We start from the raw sequence: 12,076 nt of genomic DNA on the forward strand, positions 1-12,076 counted from the left end.
AGTACAGCAACAACCTAGAGACAACCATACCGCTCATTCGATGCCTACAAAAGGAATTCCTATGGTGGGCCTCGGTAAGCCAGGCAAACACAGGTATGTCATTCAAAAAACCTCCAGTAACACAGACCATGACCACAGACGCCTCAGACCTTGGATGGGGGGCGCACATGGAGGGCAGATGTATACAAGGACAATGGTCTCCAAAGGAAACACATCTGCATATAAACCAAATGGAAATGCTGGCAGTAATGCATGCCATCCGAGGCCTTTCGACAACAACTTCAGCAAGGCCATCTACTGATACGGACAGACAACACCACTGTGATGTGGTACATAAGCAAGGGGGCACCCATTCCTACCCCCTTTGCAGACTGACAATGAATCTTTGGGAAAAATCACTGAGCCTAAACATACAGTTGCAATCCCAGTTTGTTCCAGGCAAAGACAATGTGCTGGCGGACAGCCTAAGCAGGAATTTCATAGATCCACACGAGTGGAGGTTACATCCGAAAATCTTCACACAATTCACCTCGACATGGGGCAGGCCAGAAGTAGACCTATTTGCCTCCCACCTCAACCATCATCTACAAAAATTCTGTTCAAGGACATACCATCCACAAGCTTGGAAAATAGATGCTCTTTCATTCAACTGGAACTTTCTAAAATCTATGCATTCCCACCTCTGCCACTGATGACCACAGTATTACTAAAGATCAAAGCAGAGAGGCCCAAGGGGATCCTAATAGCTCCAGACTGGCCAAGACAACACTGGTACTCACTACTACGGAGCATATGTCACAACAAAAAGTGGGCCCTTCCCCAATGGCCCCTACTTTTGACTCAACACAACTTCAAAACAGTGCATCCAAACCTTCAGACACTGCAGCTAACAGCCTGGGAGATACCATGAATAACCTCAATCTATCTCTCTCCAAGGAAGTTCAGCGGATATTAACAGAAGCTCGAAGACCATCCACCAGAAAGGTTTACTTAGCAAAATGGAAGAGATTCAGCAATTGGAATACCAGCAAGGGTCATGATGCATCATTATTGAATATCCCACTCATCCTGGAATATTTGGCAGATATGCTACAGAATGGACTCTCATATTCTTCCATAAAGATACATGCATCAGCTATCTCAGCTAGATTTAACACTGATCCGCCTGTGTTTTCACATCCTTTAAGGCAATTCCTCAGGGGAATCAAGAACATTAAGCCACCAAGAAAGGCTCCAGTGCCAGCTTGGGACCTCAACTTTGTCCTAGAAAAACTGACTCTACCTCCCTTTGAGCCAGCAGCTTCAGTGGACTTACAATTTTTATCATGGAAGACAGCTTTCCTGTTGGCAATTACCTCCGCAAGAAGGGTTTCGGAACTACAGGCCCTAATGGCAACACCACCGTTCATAATCTTTCACAGAGACAGGGTCTCCTTAAGAACCAACCCTACTTTTATGCCAAAGGTGGTATCTAGGGTTTCTTTAAATCAAGCTATTCACCTGCCTACTTTCTTCCCCAATCCTGAGAGTAAAGGGGAAAGACTGTTGCATACCTTGGACATTCACAGACAACTTCGCTACTACCTGGACAGAACCAAGACCAGTAGGAAGTCTGATCAGCTTTTTGTAGCTTACGCCCCTGGAGTACAAGGAAAAGCAATTTCCAAACAGACTATTTCAAAATGGATTGGACATTGCATCCAATTTTGTTATTCCTTCCATGGGAAGAATGTTCCAGCCAATGTCAGACCACACTCCACCAGAGCTACAGCCACCTCTACAGCATTCTTAAGAGGGGTGCCTACAAAAGACATTCTAGAAGCTGCTACATGGAGCTCCGTGCATACATTCTCCAAACACTACAATCTCCCTTTATATTCCAGATCCAGAGCAGGCTTTGCTTCGGCAGTCCTGCAGGGTTTGATTGCCACACCATCTCTTCCCTAGAGCATTCCTCCTCCCCCAGCTAAGCTATGGTATTCAACCCATATGTTATGACTGCAGTTGCATTCTTGAAGGACATAGTACAGTTTTGTACCTACCATAAATGTAGATGTCATAGATATGCAACTGCAGTTGGATTTTCCCTCCCTCCATACCCCTCTATGCCTTGGGTCCACTCCTATCCCTGTTTCTCTTAGCTGGGGATATCTGTTATGGTGTATCTGTTTATTGCTTACTTATTTGTCTGGAATCCTGTTTTTGTCTTCCAATTTGATTACAGCCTTCCTTGAAGGGCACCTGGCATCTGGGGCAAGAAACACTGAAGAAAATGGTGTTGGCTGATGCTTATGTACTCCAGCCGCTCTGACGTCGGAGAGAAATGCGACATCAGCCGACGTCGGACCCAGACTTTGGAATCCGGCCGACCGAGGGCTGCCTGAGGCAGGACAACCCATATGTTATGACTGCAGTTGCATATCTATCAGACATCTACATTTATGGTAGGTACAAAACTGTACTTTACTCCTTCCATGGCAAATGGTTGCTTATACCGTGAGGGCTCACTCCAGCAGGGCTGTGGCCTCCTTAGGGGCTTTTATCAAAGGACTAGTTGCAGCCTCCATTGTAGAGGCAGCCACTTGGACTTCAATCCACACCTTTACTAAACATTACAAACTGGGCAACATCTAGGCTAGGGTAGGTTTTGCTAAAGCCATCCTGCATGGATTCATAGAGTTCATCTATCCCCTCCTTCAATTTCACAAGCTGAGGTTTGGTATTCTCCCTCATGTTTAGAATACTGCAACATGGGGATAGAATGACATAGAAAAGTAGTGTAAAATCTTAACCATAACCGTAGATGTCCTCTTCTTCCATGCTGCAGTATTCCTACCCCCCCCTCCACTTTAGGACCTGTTGATTGTTTTCCTTTTTCTCCCCCACACTGGATGACATCCTTAACAACTGTCCTTAGACTCTTGTCGAAATGAGGCATTCATTTCTGAGATTAGTGTGTGCAGTTGTCACATTTAAGGCCCACGGTTTATGGTGCCTACATGTGATGTCTCACGCACCATACAGCAGCCAGGTTAAGCTTTTATATATGGGTTCTACATTTGGGTTGCCTCAGACGGAGGATCACTACATGTTTAGAATACTGCTACATGGAAGAGAAGGGACATCTTTTGTTATGGTAAGATTTAACCTAACTCTTCTTTCCAGGTTTGAGCCCCAGTTCTGCTACTCCCATTCTTCCTTTGACTATGCTTAAGATTAATTATTTCTACGACTTATAAGGCACCAGACCTCGATCAGAGGTATAGCAGGTTGACGGGGGCCATTATGGGTGGAGGGAGGAGCTTGTGAGTTGGATCCGTGAGTCTTGTAAATGCAGGTGAGGTGGGATCAGAAACTCAGTCATTGCAGAAGAATGAAAATGGGCAACACGTATGCATAGATGTCAGTGCGGAAGAATGAAAAAACACGTATGCATAGATGTCCTTCTATTCTCATATTGCAGTATTCATAACCTTTGGGTTAGCCTCTGCCTAGCAACCTGAAGGTCTGGCTAGTATACAAAAGCTTTAGTCACTGCAAGGTACGTGGGATGTCTGGCTGTCGGTTGCGTGGGCCATAAAAGTGACATCTGCACGTACTTCCCTCAGAAACTCTCTGCCGCCAGTCGAATGTCTGCTCATCCTGATGTTTTTGCTGTCGGATCCTGCGAGTTTAAGTACCCCATTCGGGCCTTTTTTCTTTGTCTGGCCAGGTTCATGTCATCCAGGAAAGGAAAGTGTAGGTCCAGACTTCAGATCCCCCGTAAGGACGCCCATGAATTGTGCTGCTTCTGCCTAGGGGCCAACCATGACCATAAATCCTGTGTAATTTGTCATGCCTTTTTTTCAAAGCCCATTCACAGTCATCTACATGTGCTTAATAACTGTTAAGTAAAGACTCAGACATCTCGCCCTTCAGACTGTCGAGCCACCAAAAAAGAAGGCCTAAGCTTACTGTTGCACCGCTTCCACCCTACTTTCCCTCTGTGGCCGACGTACACTTGGAGGAACATATGGAATCTGACAAAGCTGGTATAGTGGGTACCATTCTAGAGGCTGCAGAACCAAGGGCTGAAAGCACGTCCGTGGAAGTTACACAGGTATCTGGCACCTCAGCTCGTTGCAGACGTCCTGACCGTCCCTCCTCCTGTGAACCGCCCTCCTTAGTCCCGACACCCTCTAGGCCTGTTTCTCCTTTAAAAAGGAAACAAAAAAACGAACATACGTCTCCAGCAACTGAAAAGCTTGCCTGATTGGCAAGCTTTCTATGTGTTTATTCAACACCTTCCTGGCCCTCAGGTTCTCCATGGCTGCTTCTCCTCTGGCGGTTTCTCCTGTTTTCAGCCCTAGGCCTCAAACTGCAGATCCCTCTCCCAATTGAAGCTGAAGACTCTTCAGATTCCTCTTCTGAGGATTCCCTTTCTTATGCTTCCCAGATACCATCCCCTGTAGGGTATGCCTCCCCAGAGGAGGACTCTGCTGAAACGGATTCCCCTGGAAGGAGGACCTTACCTTTGGAGAAACCATCTCTCGAATGAGAGAGTTTTTCAAATTGGACTCTACTGAAATGACAGATGTCCAAAAGAGGTATTATGAACTTTTAAAAATGGATACTTCTTCACCATTTGCCATCTCAAAGGTACTGCCAGCCTTCTTAGATGCCTTCAGTGCAGCTTCTAAAAATCATAACTCCCATCCCCCTGCTCCTAGATAGCCCTACAGATTTTATAAGGTTCCAGAATGGGCTAGATTTCTGATGAAATGTGTTGCAGACAATGGTACTATTTTGGACTTTGCTGACAAACCCTCCAGACTATTACTGTCCACTTCTGTTTTATTAGCTGTTAAGGACAGTAAAACTGTGGAGCAGATTGGAAAAAAGGTGTACACCTCTGCTACCTTGGCATTTAGGGCCGTCAACTATCAGACTCGCATGTTTAAGAATTCTTTGGCCCTTTTAACTTGGGTTTCAAAACTCTTGGCTTGATCTCCCAGATTTGCCCACTAAGTCTCAAATCTCTAACCTGATCTCCCTGCCCTCAAGTGATGAGACACTCAATTAGATGCAGTTATGATGCTGCAGAGGGATCTGCCAGATCTGCAGCTTCTGCCTCGGTTCTCAGAAGGTACTCTTGGTTGAGGCTTCAATCCTTACCTGATGATATTAAGGCTAAACTCCTAGATGCTCCCCTGGACAATACTGCTGTATTTGGGGCCAAAGTGGTAGAGCTTTTCAAAGCCCTTCAACAGAAGGGGAAAAAGTTATAGGATTTGAAGCATTTGTTTGTGTTATCAGTCCCTCAGTTCCACAGAAATTACCCCACTAAAACAACACACAATTCATTAGGAAATGTTCTGCTCCTACTCCTCATACTAGGGGCGAGAAGAGCTCCAGGAAGCAGCAAGACACCTTCCAGGCCTGCTCAGACTGCAATCCAGAAACCCCCGTTCCAGGACAAAGGCAGGTAGTCTGTGACTACCTGCCTTCTCCTCCAACCCCCTCCAGACCCCGTACACCTTTCTCAGAAGCTCTCACTGTCTTCCTGTGTGGAAGAGCATTACCTTTGACAAGTTGGTCTTATCAGTCATAGAAAAGGGTTATTTCATGACTTGGATCATTTCCCCCTCCTTAAGAGCCATCCCACAACCACCAAAGGGCCAGCTACTCCTATTCCAAACAGTTTTGGACAACCTCTTTTTCCAAGGGACTATCCAGCCAAGTCCCTCTGTCAGGAAAAGGCTTTTAATCCAGATTTTTCCTGGTCCCACGAAAAGATGGGCCATGGAAACCCATCCTGGATTTGTCCCACCTCAACTTTTTTCTTCAGCTACCCACATTCCACATACACTCCAGGCTATTCCCGCTGTGAATGCCCCAGGCATTTATGGCCCCTTTGGACATCAAATATGCATATCTTCATATCCTCCTAATGCCCAGATACAGCAAATATTTACACTTCTCTGTTGGTTCCTTGCATTTTCAGTTCCGTCTTTTCTTCCCTTTGGACTATCTACTGCTCTAAGGGTATTCACCAAGTGTCTAGCTCCAGTCATAGCCTATTGCATGGTCCAAGGGATACTAATTTTCTCATACCTAGACTGTGACCTGATTGCTACAGTTCTCTACAGAAGCAACTCTAGACAGTCATTGATGTTCTACAGTCCCTGGGTTTCACCATCAATTTCCCCAAATCCAATTTAAACCCCTCGCAGGACCAAGTTTTCCTGGGCTGCAAAATCAGGACAGATGTTATGATGGCATTCCTTCCACCCCAAAAGGTGGAACTCCTGATGGAATACTTACTGTCTGCTCTCCACGCCCCTGCTATGACAGCAAGCGAATATGTCAGACTCCTGGGGCATATGGCCTCTACTATCCCCAATTGAGGAAACTTCATTGGTACCCGAGATCATCATGGACCCAACACTCCCACCCCTTGGACCATTTCATTCCATTCCCTTCCTGTTATGCTTAAGGAAGGAGATAATTTGGTGGATGGATCAAGTCTTCCTCAGCCCCGGACTTCCCTTACAATCCCTCACTCCAGTCCAGGAAATGTACACAGATGCTTCAGACCTGGGTTGAGGGACTACTGTGGGCAGCTTGAAGGTGAAAGGCACATGGACAAGCCCTTTCAAGAAAGAGCACATCATCATCAGAGAGATGAGGGCCCTCAACTTTGCACTGAGGGGTTTCCAAAACAATCTGAAGCAAGGGACCCTGAAGTAGTTCATAGGCAACACTACTGATGTTAAGTTGTCTATCTCGCCTTCATTCTTGCTGGTTGGGTCCGGAGCCGAACCCAACCAGCAAGAAAGGAGGCGAGAAGAAGACAACTAACATGGAATGTTATGGTAGGTACATAAATTCTTATTCTTTGTTATGTGAACATACAGTGGGGAACAAGATCTTACTTGATGTGCAGACTTGCACTCCATTCCTGGGAATTGGCGGTCCAGCATAGAGTTACCCTGCAGACAAGTCTACATTCCCTCAGCTCAGAACACTAAGGCAGGCAACTTGAGCAGGTCCATGTCACAATCTCATGACTGGATGCTACACAAGGATGTATTTCTGGATATAGTCCACAGGAGGGGTATGCCACAAATAAATGTTTGCCTCCCGTCTGAACAGACATATTCAGTTTTGTATCAGAGCATCCAGCCCCCTAGCGAGGGTGACGGATGCCTTTTCTGTCTCATGGAAGGGGATGTTTCTCTACACATTTACCCCTTCCCACTCTTACAAAAAGTCCTAATGAAAATTCAGCAGGACAAACCAAAAATCTTGTTGATGACTCCCTTTTGGCCAAGACATCATTGGTTCCCCTTCCTTCTGCATTTAGCCAGGGGCAGTCATCAGAAGTCCACTCTCAGAGTGGACCTACTCACACAGGGCAAGGGATCCCCTAAACCACCCTCACTTGGTGTCTCTGACCCAAACCCTATGGGTGATGAGGTTTTGATCCCTTTGACACCTTTACACTGAGGATGTGCTTAATGTCCTGCAGGAGACCAGGAAACCCAATACTAGGAGATCCTATCTGTCCAAATGGAAACGGTTCTCTAATTGGTGTCTTAAGACAGCTAGACCCATTTCAAGGGGAGGTCCCTTTAGTGCTGCCCTTATCTGTGTGAATTGTTGCAGGCAGGGTTGGCATTTTCGTCTTTTAAGGCCCACCTTGCTGCTGTTTCAGCTTGTCTGCCTCTTGACCCTCCATTTGCTTCCAGACTTCAAGTGAAGTTATTCCTGAAGGGCGTACTGTACTACATCTCAGGCCCCCCCAGTAAGCCAGTTCCACCACCCTGGCACCTGAACTACGTGTTAAAGAAGCTCACTGTTGCTCCATTTGAACCACTGGATACAGCTTCTCTAAAATACTGCACTTGGAAAACTGTACTTTTGGTGGCCCTGACATCGGCCAGGAGAGTGTCAGAGCTCTAGGCCCTTATGGTCACTCCACCCTTTTAAATCTTCCATAAGGATAGGGTAACCCTCTGGACTAACCTATCCTTCATGCCTGAGGTGGTCAATGTGTTGTTCCTGACCAATGTATCCACTTCACCTTTTTTCCACACCCCCAGAATGACAGAGTCAGTCCTGCATTCCCTAGATGACAACTTGGATTCTACCTAGACAAGACCAAACCCCTCAGGAGATCAGAGTAACTGTTTGTCTCCTTTCACCCTAGGGATCTAGGGTAAGTGGTGACAAAGCAGACTGTTTCTGCCTGGATTTCCAAAGCCATCTCCTGTTAAACCTACCATGGTAAACACCTGTACTGTAAGATTAAAGTCCATTCTACTAGAGCCATAGCCTCATCTGGAGCCTTCTTCAGAGGGTGGGACACTGCTTCTGTTCTAGAAGCAGCTACTTGGGCATCTGTCTATACATTCACCAACCACTACAAGCTGGACCACATCGCTAGAGCAGGTTTTGCTAGGGCAATCTTGCATGGATTGTTTTGAAAATAGTTCCAAACCACCTGCTTCCTTCTTCCCTTTGAGCTATGGCACTCGCCCAAAGGTTATGAATACTGCAACATGAGAATAGAATGACATAGAATAGTTATATAAAATCTTAACATTACCATAGATGTAACAACAACCAAAAAAGAATCAGTGAGTAACAGCTCTACTTTCTTAAAATTTAATAAACACAATCCAACTTCTCTAGCACCTCGGCCACAGCCTTTACAGAGTAAAAAATGTTGTCTGATAAGAGACAGTATATATAAGAAAAATTACTAATTAATACAATTAAACAGTTAATCAATTATATCAAGTTTAAAACATTTAAAGCTACAGTGATCAAATAAAACTTTGCCAGTTACATTCCTTATTCAGTCCATGTGGAGATAAAGTATTATACTTCATAATCAAAACAGATTCCTTTTGTCTCAATACATTTTTTTGAAGTCCAATATTATTAAATTGTAATGGCACATGTTCTAATATAGAAACTTTCATACAATCCATATTACCATGGTGTACATTGTTAAAATGTTCTGCAATAGGACTATTCATTTTCTTATTCCTAACATCCCTATGTTCTTTTATTCTATCAGATAAAGCTCTCTTAGTTTCACCAATATAATATTTATTACATGAGCAAAAAATAATATAGATTATTCCCATGCTGGAGCATGAACATTTAGCTCTTGTAGTAAATTTTTTTACCATTAATTTCTTTCACCTCAGCAGTTATGTTTTTACAAATTGAACAGTTGTCACAAGGGAAAGTTCCTATCATATTAATATTAGTTAACATATTTCTTCTTGGTTCCTTATATACACTGTGTACCAAAAAATCTTGAATATTTTTACCTCTCTTGTAAGATATAACCAGATCCACATCCTTAAGTGAACCAACTTCTTTTTTTTACAAAATCCCAATACTTTTTTATTATACCATTCATAATATGAGAGAAGTTAGTGTATTTGGTTACAAAAAATAATTTCTCCTTCTCCAATTGATTATTATTGTAATTGATATGTCTATATTTATCTACAGAATTTTTTGTTTTTCTCTTTTTATCAAATATTTCATCCAGACTATTCATAACATGGGATTTATTGTACCCCCTTTCAATAAACATAGCTGCTTTAGAAGCTTCTTCAAAAGCTAATTTACTATCAGTACTTAGTCTTTTAATTCTAATAAATTCACCATATGGAATAGCTGTTAAAGTATGATCCGGGTGACAACTACTGCCACACATTTTCCAGTTCATCTGATTAAATTTTCTATGTATATTAGTTTGTATTTTTTTACCATTAACCCCTGTAAGGGCAATGTCCAAAAAATTAACTTGTGATCCTATTTGTATATCATCAAATTTAATACCTAAATTATTATTTAATTCATAAATAGAGTGGACAAATCATAACCACCATAACAAATAAATATTAAATCATCAATAAATCTATAATACTTTATTATATGTTTTCTAAAGAATTGATGTCTATATACATATTTATTTTCAAAAAAACCCATAAATAAATTTGCATAAGCAGGGGCAAAGGCGGCCCCCATTGCTGTTCCCATCAGTTGCTTATACAAAACACCATTAATTACCATAGATGCCCTTCTCTTCCATGTTGCAGTATTCCATCCCACGCTTCTACCCCCTGAAAAAGCTTAACTATCTTGGGACTGGGGTCCAACTGGGGTATTCATTTCTGAGGAGGGTACGTGCAGATGTCACTTTTATGGCTGATGTACCCCACGGCCAACATCACACATCCCTACGTACCTGTCAATGACTAAAGATTTTGTATATTGACCGGATGTTCAGGTTACTAGGCCGATGCTAACCCAAAGATTACGAATATTGCAATGTGGAAGAGGACATCTATGGTTATGGTAAGATTTTACACAGCTATTCTTTATAGTGAGTACATAACTTTAATTTTAGGTTTCCTTGTGGGATGCCTCCCAGAAGGATTAGCTCATCACTCCACCTTGCTGTTAATGACGATGACCCTCATACTAAAATGTAGAAAATTATGGTTAGATCTCTGATCATAACCAGCTGATTGTGTTTGAGACATTGATGCCAAGAAATTCACAGAGAGCAAACACAAGAGTTAAGTCTGTGTATCCATGTTGAGAATACATAATCTGAAATTATAATTCTATGTTGTGCATTGAGCTTTAGTTGATCCATGTATTAAGTCTGAAAAAAAAGTTTAGGAAAACTAAGTATTTTACTGGCTTTTTTATTTTTTTCAAGAGTTTGGGGTGTAATCGCTGTGTTCCATGCAGTATGTAAAGGATCATAATCTGAGTTTGGGTCTCCAGTCATAGCAGAGTTGCATGTTGGAGAGAGACGTGCAAAAATTTCACCTCAAGAGCATGACTAAAGAGGTGAATCTTGACATCTTTGTTGGGAACACCTAGTCGGGATTATGATTAGAGACCGGATCATAATTCTTTGTAGGAAGTGGAGCTTTATCTGCTCTTACATGCTGTCAGTCCCAGAAAAAAATACAGGGCTGAGAAAATACTTAGCACTATCAGATATGCAGCATCACACTTCTCAACATCATTGCTTAAGACCTTTAGACAAATCAGAAAATAATTGGGTGCCAGTGGACAAGAATCATTGGCAGTATTTAAATACTGCACTTATTCACTTAAAGTTAATAGAACAGGTTTTGCATCAATATTCGTTTTCTCAACAAAAATATGAAAAAGTATAAAACTAATATCTGGCATTGACTGACTAATCAGAGTGTGGGTGTGTGGGTGTGGGGGTGTCGCTACCAAAAAGTTGTGTGTGTGCGTGGGGGGGGGGGGGGGTCAACCTTACACAGCACATGCTCTGAAACATAATCTTGGAATTTACGAATAATTTGGGGTAGGGACACACCCCAGCATCCCTGATAATTATATATACCGGTTCTAAGATTGCACAAAACCAGGGAAAGACCAGATTACCCAACCCTCAATATTGTTGCAGTCTTACACCCACTGTCTACAGCTTTCCCATCGAGTAAATTGGGTTGGCAGGAAAGCTGTCAACATTAACAGTTAACTTAAGGAGAGAACTGTGTGTGTGTTAGTGTGTATATGTGTGTGTGTGTGTGTGTGTATATATATATATATATATATATATATATATATATATATATATATATGTATATGTGTGTATATATATATATATGTATATATGTGTATATATGTGTATATATATATATATATATATATATATATATAAACAAATAATAGTGTCTATGTTAAAAAAGTGAATGCTGATTTATCGACCCCACTGTTCCACAAAAGAAAAAAAGTGGGGGGCTGTTCCCCACTCCCCTACTTAAATATACCAATTCCGAGATTGCACTACAGTGGCGAAAACAGAAAGAAACTGAGGCGGCCAAGCGATTTCTTTCCCAGCAAAAGAAATCGATTATATGCCGTTTCATGCTTTCAAGTTCGATCAAGACGCATTCGAAAGAATGCGTCTTCGATCATATAATAGGAACCCTATGTGTGTGTGTGTGTGTGTGTGTGTGTGTGTATATATATATATATATATATATATATATATATATATATATATATATATATA

At 42.4% G+C, this 12,076-nt stretch overlaps 1 protein-coding gene across 1 annotated transcript in view; it reads left to right on the forward strand.

Annotated features, from left to right (window-relative positions):
- The window catches only part of NCBP1 (nuclear cap binding protein subunit 1), a 2,903,332-nt gene that overhangs the window by 886,265 nt on the left and 2,004,991 nt on the right, over positions 1-12,076 (forward strand). The window lies entirely within an intron of this gene.

This window comes from Protopterus annectens, chromosome 2.part0 (genome assembly GCF_019279795.1).
Source record: "Protopterus annectens isolate FY-2018-M chromosome 2.part0, PAN1.0, whole genome shotgun sequence".
NCBI classification, from domain to species: domain Eukaryota; kingdom Metazoa; phylum Chordata; order Ceratodontiformes; family Protopteridae; genus Protopterus; species Protopterus annectens.